The 22863-nt window shown below is 37.2% G+C and overlaps 2 long non-coding RNA genes across 2 annotated transcripts in view; one reads left to right on the top strand and one right to left on the bottom strand.

Annotated features, from left to right (window-relative positions):
* The window catches only part of LOC148224498 (uncharacterized), a 119149-nt gene that overhangs the window by 7188 nt on the left and 89098 nt on the right, over positions 1–22863 (bottom strand). The window contains exon 2 of the long non-coding RNA XR_015802724.1: positions 4220–4336. This is a non-coding gene — a long non-coding RNA (uncharacterized LOC148224498). The remainder of the gene's footprint in view (positions 1–4219; positions 4337–22863) is intronic.
* LOC148224499 (uncharacterized) overlaps positions 7620–22863 on the top strand; it is a 53902-nt gene continuing 38658 nt past the window's right edge. The window contains exons 1-2 of the long non-coding RNA XR_015802723.1: positions 7620–7693; positions 7877–7990. This is a non-coding gene — a long non-coding RNA (uncharacterized LOC148224499). The remainder of the gene's footprint in view (positions 7694–7876; positions 7991–22863) is intronic.

The following is a 22863-nucleotide window of genomic DNA, read 5'->3' as shown; positions in this document are numbered from 1 at the left end:
AATCTGGATAGGATATCTCATATGGACACTTTTTAATAGAGGCATTCCCTCTCCAAATTTTTATGATTATACAGTGCTGAAGGTGAGACCTTGGGAATGATCACAGTGGCCCAGCCAAGTAACTACCAAACTCACCAGCCTGTACCTGACGTAGTCAATAATTAATAAACCAAAGAATATAAGTACAAGGGAAATACACTTTTTTTTTTATTATTTAGGCTCACTTGACAGATTTGCCTGCAATGGACTCAGCCATTTCTGACCACTAATAAACCTCTAGTCTCATCCCTATCCTGTGGCAAGCAGTCCTGCAGCATACATCAACACTCAGTGAGGAAGTTTTTCCTTTGGCTTATCATGAATCGAAGTCCTGCTGGTTTCCCTTTGATGACTCTTAACTCTTGCATCATGAAGACAGTGACCAATTGCTACGTATTCACCTTCTCTTTTCAACTAATGATTTTACAGCTTCTCTATCAGATCCCCCTCCAGTCATCCTAGTTTGAGGCCAGAGAGGAGAGCACTAGACTCATTGTTTTACAGTGCACTTTTACATGCACTTTGTCTATGGTGATGTCAGCTTGGAATATGCATTTTCTTGTAGTTTTATTAGGCGAGACTGATTAGCTGGATCCTCAAATATATAATTTAGCCTGAGGGCTTTGTAGTCTCCATATGAATTTGACCTGGGATATACAGGTCACAGAAAAGCTTAATGATTTGGGTATTTAGATGATCTGTGGGAGCCCAGCTTTGCTGCTGCCATCTCTTCATAGCAGCAGTTATTCTGCCTGGCCTCAAATTCATTCATATTAACTTGCATCGACTTCAAAGGTTCTGATTTAAATCCCACCTACCCTGACTGATATCTTTCTGGGAATCTGCTGTGTCCCCCCAGACCCTGCCAGGAGCCTGTGGCCCTGGAGCTGCCAGAGCACCCACCCAGAGCCATCTGGCGTCTGCCCGCCGTCCTCCGGGGCACGGCTCGCTGAAGGACAGCTGCCCAAAACAAATGGTGACCTCTGTCATCTGCACCATCAATTGTCCCAACATCTGGCAGCTGGCTTTCTTATGAGAACTGACATTTGGTTGCTTTGGACCGAGGATTTTAAGATCCACTGGCCAGAGTAGAAAATGGAACAGATCCAATTTTTTTTTTTTTTAATATGTACTTCAAATAGCTTGCAGTCACTTGGAATAACAATATAAAGAACTCAAAGCAAATAATTAACTTATCACAGTAAAAGGATCCTTTTGACAAATTTTTGCTGGTCTTATCCCATTCCTGCCTTGAGTTGCTACAGCCCCAAAAACTCTAAATTTTGTTAGGGACTCTCTCCTACACTTCAGAGGTGTATTTAACAAAACACAGTGACTACATTATTGCAGCTGTCTTCACTGAACCTACGTAGGTGCCTGGCCATGAGAGTTTGCATCCAGCTTTACATCTGCACCCATGTGTGCAACGCAGCAGGCTGCTCTGACTCCCTGTGTCACACTTCTCATAACTTTTCTTCACAAGACAAATACAACAAAGATAGATGTTGGCATACATCTAAATTTAAAACGTTTCAATGTGCTAAAAAGTGTCTTTGGTCTTTTGCTACATTCATAAAGCAATTTGAAAAAAAAATACGAAGAGTGATATCCTCAAAATCTTGGCAAAGCTAATAGTGAACTCTGGAAAATTACATTCAGGTACTGTATACAATTTATTGTGTTATTTCAGTCCCACAGATGGCTACAAATAAAATAAATGTTTAAAATAAAATATTTATTTTGAGCTACAAACACTGTTTTTAAAAGATTCCTCCTCTAAACTCTAGGCAGATTTGACATAAAACAGAAAAAAGAAAGGCAAATAACTATCAAGTAAGCAACTAAAATAAAGTTTAGGAAAAAACCCTTTCAAAATGAAGGAATAAATCTTACTAACCACAAAGTAAAAGAAAACCAAATAAAATACAAATATGAGAAACGTACCTACATAGAGAAACATAAAGGTTATTAAAATGTATAGGAATAAATTTATAATTTAAAATCTGCTAAATATGATAAGTAATGCAGACTTTTAGATCTAATTGAACTAATCAGCATGAGCAGATACTAATGTACAGTGGTTGCACTGATTTATCAAAACACCAAACATTCAGATAGTTAATTCCAGAGGAAGAAAAAAAAAAATCTAAGTGCAAATACTTATATTTCTCTGTGTTGAGGTTTCATCTGGGCTCCCTGTGAAAAATGGAGACGGAAAAACAATACTGTCGAGCTACAGAGCCCCATTTCAAGCACCTCGCTGCAGCAGTCACTGGCGGAGTCTGAAATGGAGTTAGGCTTGTTTAGCATGCCTGCAGGGTCACACCGACTGACCCGGTCCCCTCTGGTTTCACTTAAAACTCAGATTTTCTCCATGAAGATAACATGTTCCTGTGATATTTAGTTACCTGGTCTCCAGAAAGATCTCATTTTTCATGGTGTAATTTTTAACCTTTGTTTAAGAGGTCTTTTTTTTAACATAAACTCTTTAAACCTGATATATTTCCTCAAAGAACATGTGCTTGCAAGGAAAATGTTTGGTTATTAGAATATCTTAACAAATCAAAGTTCACTGCAATTTTAGCTTGGTAGGTTTTAAAGGAGTGTTAAGGCTATCATTAAGTTTTCTTTCTTTAATTTCTTTTGATATTGTCTAGCATAAACATGAATATTCATATAGATAAACTGATTTTGTATGTGCTTATACTGAGAGCTTTTGTACTGAAATAAATCATGAGCTAGCACTTCTGTGTTTTTGTTTTTTTTTAATTCAGAAACATGTGTGATTTGTGATGTAAAGGAAAATTTTAAAAAAAATAAAATAGATTAAACAGTGACAGAAATTTTCATGAAAAATGCCAAAAAACAACTCAACCACCTTCTGAGTGTGAAATGCTTCAAAATATTGTTTGTACATTGACAAATTTTTGAGGAAACTGGAAACTTATCTGACCAGAACTTCCCTGGCATAAATTGGTTTCAGTGGAGGTATAGGCTGGCCCTAGGAGAGGACCTGGCTGAGCAGATTTGGTTGAGGACTTGCTGCTGTTTGTCTGACAGCCACAAAGGCACACGGATCCAATATCTGTGCAAGTACTCTCTGCTTATCGGGAATGGCAAGTCCCAGACCACCTCCCTGCCCAAGTGCCCCCTTGAGAGGCCAGATTGGCATTTAAGGAATGTGAGGATTAGTGATGTAAACTGCAGCAAATCCAAAGTTTAAAGAGGGCAGAATCTATTTAAATGTGTCACTGGGAGTTTGGAATTGCGTTTTCCTATTTTGCTTTCTGCAGTCTTGTCTTTTTAAACCTCCTGACTAGTACTTTGAAAACTCCATTGCTGTCCCAGTCACAAGAGCAGCCTCCCACTTCACTGCTCCTTAACATCCCCATATTATCCACCTTTCCATGCTCTGTCTGCCAATCTGCTCACTTATTTTTATTTTAAGGTGGGGGGATAAAGGGACATGGTGTGTTGTTGATGTTGTTAGGCAGCTGCTTTGGGCAGTGGGCCTTTACCTGAAAAACTACAAACAATTCAAAGCATCTCTGCCTGCACAAACATAAACCCTTTTCACCCAGAAACCTCCCAAATCCCTCCCCGCCCCCCCAACTGTAGATTCCTCCCTGACAAAAACAAAATTAAGAAAATAAGTGCAACTACCCATCACCTCTGAGACCACGATTTTGCATGAAGATTTTGCTGGTGAGAAGTCAATTTTAGAAGTTTCACCCCCTTTTTTGTCTTCTCACCTGCCCATTCCTTTCTCTGCTACCCCACCTCTGGTGTGGAAAGCTTATCAGTCCTTTGGCAAGGCTAATGGATTCATCAGTATTGCTGCTGACAGCTGGAGTGATGCAGTTTAATAAACAAAGAAAAACAATACTTGAAGAAGGGTGGGAGAGAGTGTCTATTAGCTTAGATCATTCCACTCAACCATTTTTAGTATGGTCATCCAGAGAGTTGAATTGCCACATCTGAGTACCAACACAGGTGGGGAAGACTGCTTTTAAACTGGCTTTGCAACTTGAAAAATTATAATGTGGAATCATCAGCCTGGTTTCTTGGGTGTGCAGAGTAATATACATTCAGGAATCATGTTACACCTGACTGAAAGGCAACCAAATCTGTTGCATAACTACTGTTTTTGGGAACATAAGATAACAGTTTCTGATACAACCTGTACGGAGGCGTTGAGACTTGTGCAAGGGCTGACTCCTCACTTTCTGTTCTCAGGAGCATCGAGGCATGGCAGATTTTATATTTTCCTTACAAAGGCAGTTCTGTTCCTCCCCATCTGAAAACAGGAGCCAGAAAATAAAAAAAAAAAAAAGAAAATTTTAGAGAGGAACAAATAAGATAACCAAAGGAGTATAAAGCCTTCCATGGAGGTGAGAACAAAGTAAACTAGATGACAACATTGTGGAAAGAGTAAAATTCTAGAGGGTTAGGAGAAGTGCCCAAGAAATTTTGGGTGTTGTTGAGATGGTATATAAGGATGGTTTGCTCACAATTTCATCCCAGTAAAAAAATAGTGGCTAACCAAAATTAGTAAGATGCAAGCTGAATACAAATAAAAAGAAGTACCTTTTTTCACTGTGTGTGTTCAAGGTGGGGAACTTGCTGCTACAGGATGTATTTGGTGCTCAAAACTCTCTTAGATTCAAGGGGAGAATGAACAATCTAGGAATGGAAACACCTAGAAAGCAAACTTGGCACAGGAGGTCTCTGAGGCTCAGCTAGTGGAGTGTGTTTGGGGAAATATCAGTGCCTGTCTCCACCTTCCCGTGTACTGCCCCAGGCACCCACCTTGTCACTGCCAGAGGTGGGACAGCAGGCTGGATGGGTCTGGACCTCCTTCAGCACACCTGTTCTGATGTTCTGCAACACCACGAAACTGTCTAATTTGGGAGGTATCCTTGCATTTCTATCTGTTGTTATGCTCCTACATGGACAAGAAAGCATCATTGAATCGACAGAAGAGTAGTGTGGACCTGCATCCACACCCCGAATTAGGGAGCAGAGAGGGGTGTGTCCCTGTCCCTGGAGCCAGCACAGGTGGGAACCAGTGAATCTGGCAGTCTGGTCCTCCTCCTTCCCTGTACAGGAAGGACTTTTGGAGAGTAAGATAACAGTCATGGGCTCTGTTCTGTCACTGACTGGAAACCAAGGGAATTTGATATTTTTTTAGGAGATAATACACACACCAGTTAATCCATCCAAATAGTAGTTTTGGTGTGGTTGGTTCCAGCTATAAACTCTCGAGTGCTTAACCACGTGTGTTTGTAAAATACAGATCCTTTTAGAGCTTATTTGAGTTCCTCACAAAGAGCATTTTATAATTTAAAAATTGATATATTTAATAGATGTGCAAAGACACTAAATGTCGTAGTCTATCAACACTGGTAAAGGAATAAAGAAATGGGTATGTGCTGATGTTTGGCTAAGGCTTCTGTTTGAACTTCTACAAAAAGGAAATACTACAAGAAAAGGCTTATGTTCATTTGTATTTTACTTTTAAAAACAATCTTGTAAGGTTTAACATTGCACTATCACATAGTTCTAATTTTGCATAAATACGTGATGATTATAGCTGTATAACCTTGGCAACATACTGTCCTCATGAGGCAGCCTGAAATAGAAGAGAAATGCAGATTATACTATACAACTGCTCTTTTGGGAACAATATTTTATTATGCTTTATTTCCTTTCCATAAAATTCAAAGAAAATGAAGGCAATTTGGGTTCCACAAAACCAATGATAAGCTTTTGGAGAAAATTCCTAAATCATGCTCAGGCACAGCCCTACAAACAGATGTAGGCAAAGGTAGATAAGAAGATCAGGCTAGACTCATGAACACCTTGAATCTGACCTGAATCTGGACGTTGGAGATTTCAAACACGAATTTGTTTAAAAATGAATAATTGTATGAAAATTGTGGGGCCAAATCTCAGATAAAGGAAACAACTTTACGCTGTAGCTTACTATTGGGTGGAAAATGGCACATGGGGGAAAAGAAGTGCTAAAAATACAGGGTCCAGTTGTTCATTAGTTTATACAGCCTGAGAATGTGGTCCAGGGAGTCTCTCAGGCTAGCCATTAGGGCCATTGTAACAGCCATTAGGACTAGCCTGTGATGTCAGTGATAAGCTCAGCTTTCATTTAATAAGACAAAATAAAGGCCTTTTTCATGGTGGAGATAGAATCTCAGCCAGCTTGCCTGCCACTGAAGGAAAACAAAACTAAAAACCTTTCATACAGGCAAGCAATTTGCTTTTTTTTTGACACTAAATTGACTCTTGGTCTATTATCCAGAGCAGACTGAAATGTCACTTCTTATAACCAAGCCAGTACTCATTTGTTTAAGGGAAGTGTTTTCTGTTTAGTGCCTCATCAGAAGCAGGATGAAAATGCTCCACAGAGCAATGGTGCCATATACCCTAGACATGCAAATTATGAGTTTTGTCTATGTGAGGAGAAAAGGGCTAAGCCTTTTATTATAATATGAAAAAGATAAAGTTTAACAGATTGTTTGATGAATCAGTGATATAATCTCTGAAAAATCCCACAGGAGTGAATCTTTGCAGCTAAGGAATGGTGTAGCATCAGCTTTACCATTGAAGGACTGGTGCTTTTAGTTCTTGACATGAAAGAATGAAAGTGAAAGAATACTTCATTGGCATGTCAGGCCATTAATCTTGCATTTGGCATATGAATTCCCATGTGATTTGAACATCTGCTTGGAAGGTATCTCTCTGGTTAGCACAGATGTATTACTCTGGAATTAAAATAAATAGCAAAACATATTTCTGTCTTTCAGTTTGCTTTCTTCATATAACCTGTGTTGAAGTAACCATGGATAAAATTTGTCAGGTCTCAAAGCTGCTAATGTTTAATTAAAAAGGCACATATTAAAAAGGTAGTAGAGTAATTCAATATTTGTCTGTGGGACAGGGTTATATTGCTGTTCAGTCATGGGAACACTAGATACCACTGGCAAACCCCTTCCCTGCAGCTTACAACACAAGCATCTTTAAATAAGAAACTTCTGTTTAATGCCATAATATTTAACACAAAATTTCCTTCAGTGCTCTTAAAGACGACACTAGTAGCCTAAAAAATGATGACTGAGAAGTTTCAAGGATTTGTCTCTGCAGGTTAACCTTGAATAATTAGAAACCAAATGTCCACCTTCTGGCTGGAGCTGGTTTGGCTCATTAAAGGACAAATCAGTGACTGGCCACCAGACTTACCATGTATCAGCACTGGTGTCTTCAGTGGCCATCTCCCATTTGACCATAAATTAACTGAATGGCTGTCAGCAATTGCCTTGCAGTGACAGACACTACCTGGAGGCCATGTGAGACTGCTGTGACTGGTCGAGATAAAGATGACACTGCCTCCTCAGAGTGGGTTACTGCATGCACAAGTTTTTGTGAAATTTGAAGTCCTTTTTACAGTTTGTGAGGACTTCAAGAGCAAATATAGGCAAAGATGGGACTTCAGAAAGAGTGAAGGCATCTCTGTGATGTCTCTTTAAACAGAAGCAGCATGACATCATAAAGGGAAATCATCTAAGGGGAAGGATGTGACAGAAGCTGCAGCCACAGCTACACTGGCAGACCGGAGATGGGCTGAATCATGGAATAAAAGGTATTTTGTGCACATAAGCCTGAACTGTCATCTGTACACCCACTGAGCTTGAGTCATCCATCCCAGATAGACATTGACACTATCTGTTCAAGAAGGCAAGGGGACTAACAGTGACAGTGTGCTAATGTTGTTCTATCCCCTATATTCCACATATAGAACATTCAGTTTCTCTTTCTTTCTAAGTGCCATTGTTTCCCAGCTGTGGAATGATCTTCAGATGAGACTGACAGAAGATTCAAGGTGCAGCAGCAAGATGCGTTTTATAGAATGAGTCAGAAGGGAGTGCAAAATAGAATGGTATGTACCTTCAGACTTTTGTGCCTGTCCCACCAGAGCAAAAGGAGATGAGGAGCATGGAGAGGAGGAGAGAAAGAAATATACTTCTTACACTTCCAAATATAAAATCATAGTTGCTGGCTTTACGAGTGACAAGTAGAAGAAACTATCATTTGTAGGATTTTAATATGACATTTGATAGATATGTTAATCTGTGTATGCTATTGGCAGTATGAGAATCCATCACTCATCCTGGGCATGGTTTGAAGTGAAGTCATACAAGAATTTTTGTTCTAGAAGTAGAGTGAGTAAAAATATCATTGGTGGTGCAAAAAATAAGAAAATAATATGATCAAGCTTAAAAGTAAAAAGCATATTGGTAATCTCCTGTCTCCATAAAGAAAAAAGTAAATAAGATATCTGATGTCTAGCACACCACACCTTTGTTTCAGAGGAAAATCTGACAGACATTACTCCAATTTCCAAAGAACTGCAGACAGGCATGCCTGTTTTACCTGGTCTTTCTGAGAAAATATACCTTATCATATGGACTGACTGGGATACAGTACTTCCAGCCAGGGAAGGAAGGTGCCAAGGATCCAGTTCTATTTGAGTTTCTGGTGGTTTTATAGCCAGTGGGAATGGGAGAGGACAACAATCTTCTACTTGTTCTATTAGTTCAGAGATTCACTTAGTCCTAAGGATCTTAAAATTTCTTCCTCTCTTTTGAAGGATTTCTGTGAGGTGCACACAGAGGTGATGCACATATTCTCCATACAGTTCAGTTATAATTTTACAGCCTCACATAGTGCATGAAATAACTCATTAAATAATGTGCTCTTCTATGTGCAGAGCTAAGGTCTGCTCTCACTTGCCAGATGTGACACTTGCCCATCACAACAATTATCAGCAGCATTGGTGTTGGTATTTGTGCTGGTATCAATACTACACTTCAAATCACAAGCACAGCAAAAGGCTCTACTGATGACAGTCAAAACATAGCCTCACTTTTTGTATGCAGGACATCCAATTTGTTTTGCCACTGTTTGGAATTAATAACAGCAATAATATTAATAATTCAACGTGTCAGGAAATTGCTTTAGAAGTGTATGGAAACAAGCAGTTAATAGACTGAAGAATTCAGAAACAGATAGCTAATATTACTGAACAAAGTTTAATAGTATCAGCAGAACTATATGCTTGTCTGACTCCCATTTCTCTCCCATGCACAAAAACCTAATCTCTTTTTAGGGAGGTATTTCAGTCTGTAGTGTTCAGATTGGGTTTCCCAGAAATAGAATCTGGGCCAATTATGATAATTTTCTTTATCTATATTTAAAATTATTTTGAAGGAAATGGTGACACTTAGAAGCACCTGGCTGATCAAACCATAGTCTGTAGCCAACTGGAGTTAGCAGAAAGTCTTTTATTGATTTCAGTGGAGTTCAGGCCGTGATATTTAATCCATTTTGCTTATTGGTCTCATTTATCCCATGAGTGAGCACAAGTTGGAAAAATAGATTGGATACAAGTGAAAAAGGGCCCAGTGAAACTGTCTTAGACTCTATGTGAAAGAAAAAAAACAGACTGTTTAGGTAGCATTGGAGTTATCTAAGAATAAGTAAAATATCTTATACTGTTTCTTTTGTCTTTTTCTCTTCTTTTAGTCCTTTCTATCTTTTCTGGTTGAGGACTGTGTTTTTACCTGCACAGCAGAACTATCTAGCACATTGTGGATTCTTCTGAAATCCAAGCAATAACAAATGATGATGCATCATTCTGCAGTCTTACAAGTAGACACAAAGAGCCAGCAAAGGGATCACAGAACATTATTATTGGCATCATTGTTCTGGGAGCTTTTAGAGCTTTTAGAATTACTGAGATTTGATAATGAGCTCAAAAGGATACTTAGCTTCATTTATTTCTTTCACACAGCCTCTGCTGTAATTTGGAATCCTAGAGACATGTAGGAATCAAAAAACCTATTGGTTTAATAAGTGTTAGTAGATGAGCTGAACAGCTAAATACAGACTGGACAGATAGAACAATACAGTATATGAGTTATACCTTCCTGTGAGGTTCTTCAATACCAGACACAACAGGATCCCAGATTTTTGTGAAGACTTCAGGGCATGGTTTAAATAGAAGAAATATATGGATGTGCAGTTCTGAGTCTTTGAAACTCCCATGAGAAACTCCCCTGGATACTTCATTTTGCAGTTATGGAAAGATGAAAGTTGAGTTTTCTTGAATTTGCACTTTTAAAATTCTTATTCTGTTTAAATCCAAGTGGTACAGACAGATTTCACTGAAGCTGGAGAAGTTCTTGCACCATGTAGACAATCAGGCCATATGTGATGCTAGACTAGAATTGTTCCCAGTCTATGTAGAAGCATCTAGTCCTTTTATGGATCCCACTGTGTATACCATATCTTAGGAACTGAGCTTCAGTGAAGAAAATACTCAAAAATGTTCAAGAGAATTTAACTTCTTAAACAGCACTTCAAACTCAAAACATTTTCAGTTCTTTTAGGCAAGCAGAATTTCTCCCCGCTACCTACCAAACATTTGAAAATACATTTCCTTGTGGCAGAGTGAACCTCTCAGCTCCTGTGCTGCTCAACCTTCCCCAACACTCTCAATACACAGATTACACCAAGCAGAGCACTGTGTTATAGAGTTAGTTGTTTCCAGGCCTGGAGAGGCTGGCTTTGACTTAGTGCTGTTCTTCACTTTGGACAATTTTTGTTTTGTTTGATTCAACATGAAGTTAGAAGCAAGATATTGCTGTGATTTCAACACAGTACTAGAAGATACATAGGTGACAGGGACCAGAGCATACAGACTTTGTTCACAATAGCTTGTGATTAAAATAGAAGGGAAACAATTTTCACTTTTAAAAAGAGATCACTTTCACTCACTTTTCTCAGAAGTAAAAGCAGAAATTTTGCGGTTGCTAATAAACAATTTTATTAGAAGTAAGAAATGACAATCCTGAAGATTGTACTGTTTTGTTATGTAATTAACCAATAGCCACAACTTCTCTACAAACTCAAGGTTTTTTTTTTTTTTTAATTATTTTTCTTTTAGTTCAAAATTACTTAGGAAGTTTGAGAGTTTCTATTGCTTTTAATTGAAAAATTATCTTTTTGTCGAGAGAGTGCATATTGATAGGTTTTCCCTAAATTTCTTTCTGCACTGCCACTTCACCAGTTCATTCACCTTCTATCATTGAGGATAACATGCAGATAATTTTAGAGAACTGTCAATCCAGAAGGAATGGTCAGATTATAAAATGGAGTGCTCTTGTTTGGGGGAACTGGAATCACAGAATCACAGAGCGGGTCAGGCTGGAAGAGACTACAGTAGATCATCCAGTCCAACCTCCCTGCTCAAGCAGGGTCATCCTAGAGCCCATGGCACAGGATTGTATCCAGCTGGTTCTTGAATGAAGAGGGAGACTCCACAAACCCTCTGGTCAATCTCTTCCAGTGCTCAGGCACCTGCACAGTAAAGAAATTCTTCCTCATGTTCAGATGGAACTTCCTGTGCATCAGTTTCTGCCCATTGCCTCTTGTCCTATTGCTTGGTATGACTGAGAAGAGCCTGGTCCATCCTCTTGGCACCTTCCTTTCCAAAGCTTTGTTTGCTTGCATTTAATTTGAGACAACTGACATTCCCCACTAACTGCATAGAGGCAAAGAAAAAGAGAAAAACACTTTAAATTCAAAATCTTTCAGAAAGGAAAGTAATGCAGTTTGAAGATCTCCAGCTGCTTACTTCTGATGACTGTTTGGTAAACCCCCAGCTCCATCCCTAACCTCAGACAAGTAGTGAAGGTCAGGTTGAAAGATATTGAAAGATTCCAAGTTCAGGAAAAACAGGCCATTCCAAAACTTCTCATGTGACGATGCTACTTTTTGCATCTCTGTGAAAAAAATTTCTGAAGCAATAGAATTCAGGGAACAGAGAAGAATGTATTATCAGCTGAGATGGGCTGCTATGACTTTGCAAGTGTATCACTTCCCTAACTCAACAGACATAAGTCTTGAGATCACTGCTCAAAAGGTTTGTTTTTCACTTTGAGCAAGTGACATATTGCCTTGCTCTAAAGTAAAACAGCTGGAAAGACATGGTATTTTTTTGTTTTGGTTTGGTTTTTTTTTGCAATCAATCACACAACAAGAGTTTGAGGTATAGTGTAACATTGATGATCTTGTGGTGAAACCGTAGTGTCTCACCTTCACAGTTGTCTTTATTCTAGGACAGTCCAAGCTTGCTAGTGGCTCCTAAATGAAAACCCACCTGTCTTTGACAGTAAAGTCCATGCATGTATTGGTCAGCAGAAACCACAGCTAACAATTGTTGAGTCTCAGATTCTTTAAAATCCAGCAATATTTCACTGGCAATGTTACTTAGGTAAAGAAGACATTTAAACAATCATTGCATGAAACTAAAATTTATAATCCTTGTGAAATCTGCAGGAGTGGCGATAAGCACAGGAACAGAGTTATCTTGAATTATATATCAAAACTGTTCCTCTTTAATGTTTCTCTTTCATATTATTTTGCTGCTTTGGTCATACACCCCACAGGATGTGTCAGTTTGCACAAAGGACCTTACCTTCATCCTGTTTGGGTCTGTCTTCCTCTACAGAACACAAGAGTTTGAAAAGCTCCTTGACTACAGAAAGAATTGTTACTTTCATAAGAGATAAATACCTGATCTCAAAGATTTCTGAACATCTAATATTTCTACAGCTACACCCGCACTGCTTAGGACATTCATCCCAGTCCTTGAACCCCAAACTCTGTGATTCTGAATGACTCATAACCATGAACATTACTGCTAACTGCTTCAAAAGCAAACTGGTTATATGTAAAGTGTGTACTATTTGAGCCAGATTTCTGCTAGGCCACCTGTGGGGGTTTGGTTTGTTTGTTTTGGTTGAATGGTTGTCTGGCTTTTTGTTTGTTTTCCCAGTTTAAGATGTTTGAAATTATGTGAGAAGTGTTTTATAGCCCAACAGAGCAAATGTTCTCGGAATTGCCACCAACTTTCATCCCAGAAAGGTCTAACTGCTTTACTCTGAAAGAGAGCTTAGGTGTGAAGTACATACACAGAGAGCTTGATGAAGAGATTGGAATTAAGGACAGAGCTCACTTTTGTGATAGTGTAGACACGCATACACTTAAAAGATATTAAAATGGATGTTTTATAAGTATCTAAATAACCACAAACAGATATTAGTCTTGAATCACAGATATGTTTATGGTTTTCCTTTTACAAACTGCCTATATCTTGGTCCCAAAAATTCTTCCTCTTAGACAACAGTCTTTTTACATTCCTTACTCTATTGGACTATCTCAAATGTAGCTATTTCCTGTACTACAGGAAATTCCATTTAATTGTAAGAAAAAGGTTTTTTTTTTTTTATTGTGAGCATGAACAAACACTGGCAAAGATCTCCCAGAGAATCTGTGGAGTTTCCATCTTAGGAGATACTTAAAACCTAACCAGATATGGTCCTGAGCAGCCTGCTGGAGGTGACCCTTCTTTAAGCAGGGCCATGATTTTATCATTCTGTGGGGTTCTTTTTCTGAAGAAAATTATTTTTTTCATCGTTTAAGGCACATAAACTTCTTAATATAAACAGTGATCAAAAAGTGTTGGTTTATACCTTCATGTTATGCTGCTATTCAAACAGACCAATACTTAACGCAGTGGGAAAAGAAGAAAGCTGGGCAGCTTAATCCATCTTTTCCCACCTACTTTCAGCTACTTATTAACTCCCATATTTTCTATTCAGAAAAGTAATTCAACATTTAAGTTTCACTTGGTCTAGATGTTCTATGCCAATGTTTCTACTAATGGAAATAAAACAAAGAAATTACATTACTAATTGTACACATGCATCACAGTTCTCTAAATGGTGTCCTGCAGTAAAGGTAGATGTTCCTGAGCATTCTTGTGTTCTCCCTCTGACAAACCAAGGGAGAATGTGGATTGTCAAATGCTGCATGAAATATTTTAATTGCCATAAATGGCTATTAAATTCTTGCTCTTATAAGCTGTGGAGTAACACGGATAAAATGCAGTGGACTTGTGATATTTTTAACACATTGGAAACCTTTCATGTCTGAAAAATTTCTACATATGACCTACTTAATTTTCCTAACATGAGTGTGTTGTGTCTACAAATTATAGATTTGACAAATAATCAAGAATCATTTTGTATTTATCTAGATGGATTGAATAACTCATAGTACAGAAATAGAACAATAGCTTTAATTTTCCAAAAATTTTAAAGACGTTTAGATGCAAATTCAGACTTTATAGACCTAAAGACATATTCATTATTAATTTTAAAAATATTTAAAAGACCTTCAATTAAATCATCTGGAAAACTTAAAGGATATAAAACTAGACTAGTGATATCAGAAATCAAATAGTTTAAAACCATCTCCTCAACTTCATACAGGTGGCAGTCTCATATAAAGGGCAGTTCATTCCTACTGAAAATAATTTTGTGATCCTCATGAAATAATAAAGAACTTGCCTTAATTTTGCATTGATTTGAAAACAAATTTTCTTCAGAGTCTAGATTCACCAGTAGCTTGGTTGTGTCCTAGATTTTAAAAATAGCACTGGATAATGATATGTAGTGTCTTGTCATCTGCAGTTGCATGTTGATTACAGAATGGGACAGACCTTATTTCAAGGGTCCAGGCCTGTCTAAGAAGATCTGCATGGCTTGAGGGTCAGGTCTACCCCAGCCTGTGGCAAATGGCAAAGGTGGACCAGAGTAAATGGTAGTAAGAAGAAGGACAAGACTTTCCTTACAAGTAGCAAGACTGTTGAAAGGAGCAGTAACAGCTAATTGAATTTATTTTCAGCTTAGATATTCTTTTGCAGAGTCTTTTAATATCTTGAAAACTAATTGCAAAATGAAAGCCTTACTTTAACTCTGAATTCCAGGAAACAAGTCTTTTCCTCGTACCCGCCTGATCCTTTTGAAACAGTTGATTGCTGTCCAGTGGTGAAAGCTCCCAGTGGTGGGACCATAATTTCATATATCTTCAGGATATAGAGAAACACTTAAGTATTAATCACTCTTCTCTTTAAGACAGGAGTTGAATGTCTTCTGCTAATGGCTTAGAAAGTTCAAAGGCACTTATTTTCCACAGCAATTAAGTGAAATGAATAATGAACTACATTTATTGGGGTTCTTTCTGCTGTCATGCTTATTTTCCCCCGTGCAACTCATTGATTTCCACAAAGATATTCCTGACTTATTTAGTCTTTGTACTGATTGTTGACCCTGCTAAAAAGAGAATTAATTAATGTCAGATGCAGTAGAGAATCGCTGCCTATCAAATGGGATTGACATCATCATCTCCTTTTATCTTGAGTGTAAAAATGTCAAAGAATCAAAATAAATTTTGAGTATTTTGAAGCAGCTCCATTTTCAAAACAGTGACCCTTCTGAATCCAAAACAGACATCTATTTAACTTTTTATCATGCTTGCCCTTAAAAAAAAAAAAAAATTCTAAATCTCATCTTTAAAAATTAAAGTGACAGTATGGTGGGCCAAAACAATCCTTTATATTATACTTATGATTGAAAGTTTTAAATTTGCTGCCACCCTTTAAAGAAAAACAATGAAAACTGCTGGCTATATACTTTTATTGCTTTGATTGCTGAAAACTTTTTTCTGCTACTAAAACATTTTCACTGTGCACATAACTGATGTGACACATTCTTTATCAACCCTCACATTTTCTGGAGGAAAATCCCAATTAATTAATGTGTCTAAATAATGCAACTAGATTTCTCCTTAGAGTTAAGTTCAGACACACTGAATGATGAACACTTTTAATATGTCATAAGAGGAAACCATGTTTTCATGAAATCTTATTGACAAAACCTGATAATTGTGAGCTTGTTGGAATCCTGTTATTGGATTTTTAAAAAGAAAAATGGCAAAGCAACCCTTTAAAAATTCCTGCAGAGCCTTCATTAATGATGTATGGGTTTTTTTTTCCAGTGAATGTAACTTCTTTTTCTTTTTTTCCTATTACAGCATGTGCAGAATATTAAATGACAAATATTTCTCATTCAGTGTTTTGCTTGCAGTTACCAGTCCTACAACTCTTGTGCTGAGTAGTAAAAAGGAAACTGGTATTGAGCATAAGGTAAAGCTCTGTGAGCAAAATGAGTAAAACATGAGTAAAATAATGTGGAATACAGTTCCAAAGAAATGGCTTGTGTGCATGCAGATTATCCCCTAACAGACACCAGAGTGCAATTTGCACTTTTTACCAGGAAAGAGAAGGAAGGAGAAGGAAGTAAAAAACAAATTGGCTGACTCTGCTGAAAATCTGTGCAACAACCACTGCTTGCTATACAGATTGAGGGCTTTAGCTCACTTTTTCCTTCTGGTCCTATTTTGCTTTTGCACCTACTCATTCAATAAGCCTTGTATGTAGCTTGTTGCACATATCAGCACATATAGTCCAGTGAAAGATTGTATTTTAAAACCTAAATAATTCCCATATGAAAGCCTTGGTCAGCCAAATTGCAAGGCTAAGAATTCTTTTTTTCAAGTAAAATCAAATTAAAAAAATATAGACAAAAGTTGCCAGCAAATTTAACCAAAAGTCACCTGTAACTATAACTAGTCACATTTGGGGGGAAAAAAATCCAAAATCAAAAGACTAACATTAGGGACACTAATTTCAAATTTTGAACACATCTTAATGTAAAGTAGGTCTGACACAAAAAGCCTGCCCTCAGTGAAGTAATATGGGATTTTGCAGAAATATAAAAATGTTTATGTCAACTAATGTTAACTCATTTTACTAGTGACATTTTGACATTATCATGATCATAATTGTAATATGTGCACCCTCTCCGAATTTTTGCCAGAGCTTTAGATAACGGAGGGAATAGCATTAACATTCGTGGAATGAGCACTCCATCTAGTCACTGACAAAAAATGTTAGTCATAAATGCTTTCATAGAAGAAGATGCAAAAATTATTTTTTGCTCAGAGTCATCTTAAGCAGGTTTTTTTGTGCTATTTCATTTATTCTGAGTTATCTCTCTTTCTTTAGTTTGGCCATTTTAACAAACTTTTTATTAGAAGTAGCCGCAGATAAAATTGGCATATCAGAAATTATTGATTAAAGCTGGAAAAAAATCTTAATCTTACATAAACTTTAGTCCAGAACCCAAATATTTTCAACCAAAAAAAATCTGTATTAAAAGGAAGGTAAAATAGATTATTTATATACCTGTTTTCCAGGCAGGTCAGGATCTTTGAGCAGACCTTTCATGTAATCTCATGGATTCAGAAGGCAAAAAGTGCCTCATGGAGGTCAAGATCCTTCAGCCCCACTGGATACTGTAGCTGGCATGACTCATCAGGAAAATAAAATGCAGGTCATGAATGCATCCTCAAGCCTCTGAAGCAGAGCACATAGATATGTAACATACAGAGGACATATAAAATTGCAAATTTTCTATTTGTTTTTCAATATAAAAAACTTCCATTCAAAACTAAGAGACTCTTTGAAACCTAGTCAGCAAACAACACCAAAAAAGAATGTCAACAAAGTGTTTTCAGACAAAAATCTACAGCTACATTCAATAATAATCTTTGCCTGGACTCCTTCTAGAGCCTGATTCCCTCTCTAGGGCTGACAGCACTCTGCAGTGATGCTGGATATTGTCCTTTACTCCATGACCTTCTTTCCCAGAAATTAAAGCACTGTTAACCAAACTGCATTTTTTTGGCTACATGGAAGTAACTAGTGCCTAGAGTAGATATTCAAGAAAAATTATAAAAGGATAAAATTTTCTCAGTGAAGAGAAATCCACATTCCCCAAACCAGTTCAACAGCCTGTTTTATTCTTTGGGACCATATTAGTCACTACAGTTTTATCTCACCTCATTTCTGTGACTGAAGATTGAAGAACCAAAAGGAACAAAAATGGAAATACATTAATTTGTTCTCAACATAAACATTTAAAGGATATGGATTACATCATTTTGGCAGAATAATAAAGAATTAAAATGGTTAATTCCTTTCCTTATCATTAACCTTAGAGTAGATTCTGCAATTTTCCAGTTTTTGGCAGTGTCTTCTTTAATGCATATTTGAACAAATGCCAGCTTGTTCCTCCTCCCCAAAGTCTGCCTGGGATCATGGTACTTCATGTCCACAGAGACAAGAGGGCTGCCCTGTCCTAAATTAATGAAGCTCTTTGCTCAAACAGGACATTTCCAAATGAGGAAAATCAAGTCAGTCTCATATAAATTTTCCTTTGTTTTTAGAGTTTTTCAGTTCTTTCCTGCTATACAGGAATTCGAAGAACATTAAGAATATAATTTAGCATCCTTGAAAAATGCCAGGGTAATTTTTGAGTTTCAGGTAAAATGTGGCATTAAAATCAATTTTTCATTACTCGGTGCTGATTCACTGACAACCTTAGGAAAAAATAATCATATATATTTATGTATTTGTATGAATATAATTGATTGGAAATAATTCTAATGTTAGAAATGCCAGGTCAAACCTAAAATAAAAAAGTATCAGAGAAAACTGCTGAACTATCAATTTTCTTATCACAAGGTCAAGCTTCAAGTTATTGGAATTAGGTTGGAGTCACTTTGTTTCATTCCCACAGATCAGCTTCACTGAGCATCTGATCTGCTGCAGTATTGGCTCTTTTGGCATAGCAGCTTTCTTGGTTTCTCTACAGAAAAGTTATAGAAGGATTGTTTTTGTGCTGAGGAGATGAAAAACAGGAACAGTTAAAAACAATCTTTCAGTCTGAGTAAACCCAATTCTGTTAACTTAGCTTCAAGAAAATCATGTCTGCTCCTTCTCATATTTAATCTTGTAAAAGTGAGAAACCACTGCAGAAGAATCTATAGGAGAGACAAGTGAGAGATCAAAAGCGATGTGAACTAGGACCAATGTTACACCTCTTCTTACAGAATGACAAAGGGAAGCATAAAAAATGGATGAAAGAGAAAAAAAAGAAATACTGAAATAGAAAGGGAAAAGTTGTGGAAGGCTTGAATACACGAAGACAGGAAGCAAGATATAAAATTTAAAAAAGGAAAACTGCAGCCCTTTGAATATGGACTTTTATCTTAGATTCTGTAATCAGATATTTGTCTTCAGGCTTTCAAATAAGTGCCATGAGAACTATTATATGTTATTGTAACTATCGAATATAATAATTCACGAGAGATTGTAGAAAGTTGGAAGGGACATTATACTTTCTTCTCCTATATGAAATAACAGCAGAAAGTAGTTAAGTAAACAAGAATATAAAAGGAATTTATTCCTATTCCTGAAAACTTTTACTCATGAATGCTCTTCATGAGGAGAATAGGAAGAATGAAAGAGTTATGGTGAAAATAACTAACTTTTAATGCATTTATTGTGAGTATGGATTTGCATTGTAAGAACTGGAAGCACTTTTTTGCCAGGCTTTTTAAAAAGACTGATTTGTGGAATCAATAAATACTTCAGCCACTACCTTCCTGCATTTGCTCTGAGAGTTCTTCGCAATTTTCTGGCATAAATGGGCCTTAATCCCACAATTTCCCCAGCAATTTCCCAGTCCCCTTACTCATTACAGACAGAAAATTGTTATCTCATCATCTTCGTCAGATTCTTTTACACGGACACTAACATATGGCAGGACAGAACACTTGCAGGCTTCAATCATCTTCACATTTAGGCTGAAAACTAGCAAATGATTCTTATTATGTCTTAGCCTCCTTGATCTTTTCCAAATGACTCTCCATGAGAGAGAGAGAAAGAGAGAGACAATATGACCTAAACCAGAAAATTTGCTTTAATATGAGCTTTTCCAGTTCAAAATCTCTTTTTTAGCTCCAACTTTTCCATCTCAAATTTGAAAATTACCTTTTTACTTTTGTAATTTTTCTAATATCCATACTTTCAGTTTTAACTAAAATGAGGCTCTTTGGCAGTTTATTTTGTTTTCTTCTGCTATACTTTAAGCTGTACTTTAAAGTTTCTTGACTCACTTTATTTGAATTCAGATATTAAATTTCTAGGTATAGTTTAATTGCCTACATAACATTGACATAGGAAGAGCATGCATAGATGTGTGTGGGGCATGTTTGTGGGCATTGGAGGTACAGAGGGGGGTTCAGAGCAGAGGGTACAGCCTCTATTTCAGCCATCATAGTCCATGAGGAAGTTGCAGGAGGTCGGAATTGCATGGTATTGCATTCTTCATTAAGGCACCAGCTGGTTTTTTATGCAACCTGAAGGTTGAGAGATTTCAATTAATGATGATTGTGAGGTCTACTAATATTGATTGCTGTCGCCACTATTGATCTGGAGTGCTAGTAAAATTCCTCTAGCCTACCATGCCAGGCAGGTTTTTGAGAAGTGCCTGCATTCTTCTCCTCCTGCTGAACTGCAAACTCCCGCATCTCATTAAAATTAATGATGATTGTGTGCCCAATGACGGCAGGTTGACTTGCAGTTTTGCTGGCTTTGTGGGTAATTTTCCCTACCATGCCTTCTTCAATTATTTCTTAGCTAAATAATTCATAGCAATCTTACAAAAGTAATAAGCATACTTATTGCTTTTTAACTGATATTACAAATGGAAAAGAGAAAAAAAGAGAGAAAGCAGAAAGAAAAATGCAGCATTATCTGCTTATATACTGTCTTCTGGTCTCACACAACAAATACTGTGTTGTAGCTGGGTTGCTGTGTGGTGGTCACTAAATAACCCTCCCCCAAATTTACTACACATTCGTAGATTTTATGAAGTGAAGGATTTTGGATGTCTAGTACTGACAGCCTTATGTGAGTTATTTTGTAGTTTGAAGCAGATGACTGAAATTAAGTATGGCTGGAATTTTGAAAGTCCTCAGAGGCATTAACAAAAATAAACTCATTCAAATAAATGGGCATTTGTAAGAGACTGAGCCAAAAAGCCTTTGAAAAATAAATTATATTTTAATAAATATCCTTTTAAATACATAAATGGAAAGCAATCACACAGAGAATTTCCAGTAAGAAATAGGTATTCTATAGGCAGGACCTGCAACTCTCGGGAGTAATTTTTTAGGTTCCAATAGTCCTTGGATCTGACCCAAATTATTCTTTAGAAAGATTATCTCAAAATTCCTACCTTTGTTTTATAATTCTTCTAAAATTTACCTAATCTAGCTGTTCTCCCTCGCATGCACCCCTCTCATGCACATGCTCCTATGTAGAATCCTACTACTTTCCCTGTCATTTGCACAAGACATGGCTAGTTTTCCCACAAGAGATTGTGGCCACATAGGGGAACATGAGTAATGGTACCAGACCTGTCAGAGAATAACAAGAATAACAGAGCAGGGACATCCTCAGGGACTTTCCTTCCAACCCCTTCATTGCTTCTGCTCCCTGTCCCAGAACCATAGAATCATTTGGATTGGAAAGGATATATAGATTCAAGTCTGCCATTAACACAACACTGCCAAGTCCACCACTAAACTATGTCCCCAAGTGCCATATGTGTTTGTATTTGAAATACTTCCAGGGAAGGTGACTGAACCACAGACACCAACAATCTCAGGAGGAATGCTGTAAAAGCCTGCAGACACAGGACTTGCCCAGCTCACAGCAAGATATAAAAGTCAAATAGGAAGAAGATCTGTATAGAATGTGTTCCCTAAAGATAAACTGCTTTTTTCAACTACAAACCATGTACAGAGTAGAAGATTCTTTGGAATAATCTTCAGCAGAAAGGGCTTTGAGGAGATTTCCCATCTTAAGATGCTTCAAGTGATAGAATAAATCTTACTTCTCAGCTCAGAGCTATGTCCTGTACCTATCAAGCAAAAAGCCTTGTGTTTTTGACAGACACCAAGGAATCCATCAGGCTAGGAATTACACAGTAGGAATCATAGAGTGGGAGGAACTCTCCAGATATATGCATCCAGTGGATATTACACTCTTGGGTGGAAACTACCTGGCCTCATTCTCTTACCTTTTTCAGCTGGTTCCAAGAGCATTTCACAGCCTTAATGTGGAATTTGGCTTCAGGGGAAATTTCCTAAGCATGAGGTACTATTTATATTGGATTATCAGACCATTATCACACCATCCTCAGCATTATCAGATCATCCTCAGCAGTGACACCACTATAATGGGAAGAAAAATACCTAAAGAGAGAGCTAGAAAACCAGAGAAGATGAGTAAGAATTTTTCCACAGTTTATCTTCCTTTCTCTGACAATTCTAGAACCTCCAACTTGATTCTGAGATCTTGAAACTGTGGGATTTTGGTTTTTTTCTGAATCCTGTATTTTTTCTTTTTGTTTTTGCTGAAAATCCTGATGTCTTTTCTCATTTTGGCTCCACAGATTGTTTTTGGATCTAAACCATTGTTTTCTGAAATTTTACAACAACAGATTTGATCAAGGTCCCAAAATTTGGAACCTAGAATTGGCTGAGCTTAAATCTAGAATATATTTTTTCAGCTGAGAGGTTAAAACAAAAACCTAGACAATGAATAATTTACAATGTGAGTATAGCTAGAAGCACAAGAAGACCTGAACCCATTTTTAATTTTCAACAAACCCATTAATTAGAAAGGATATATTCCTTTACAAGATTTTTAAGTGTCTGTATCTGATTTGAACAGAGAGGTAATCATCCTATTTCTTGGAGACACAGAAAGAGAGTACTTGGCAGAACTTAAGCACAAAGAGTTCAATTTTTTTTTAATATCAAGTTCCTTTTCCACTTAGGGTACATGAGAATTTTGCAGGGTCTGAAAGTTAAAGTGTCTTTGTTAAGAAATAAAGCTGTTAAGGTCCTCTGGTTTTGAGGATGATT

This window comes from Sturnus vulgaris, chromosome 3 (genome assembly GCF_052056855.1).
Source record: "Sturnus vulgaris isolate bStuVul1 chromosome 3, bStuVul1.hap1, whole genome shotgun sequence".
NCBI classification, from domain to species: Eukaryota; Metazoa; Chordata; class Aves; order Passeriformes; family Sturnidae; genus Sturnus; species Sturnus vulgaris.
The sequence above is the reverse complement of the archived record's forward strand: the minus strand, read 5'-3'. Positions and strand labels throughout refer to the sequence as shown.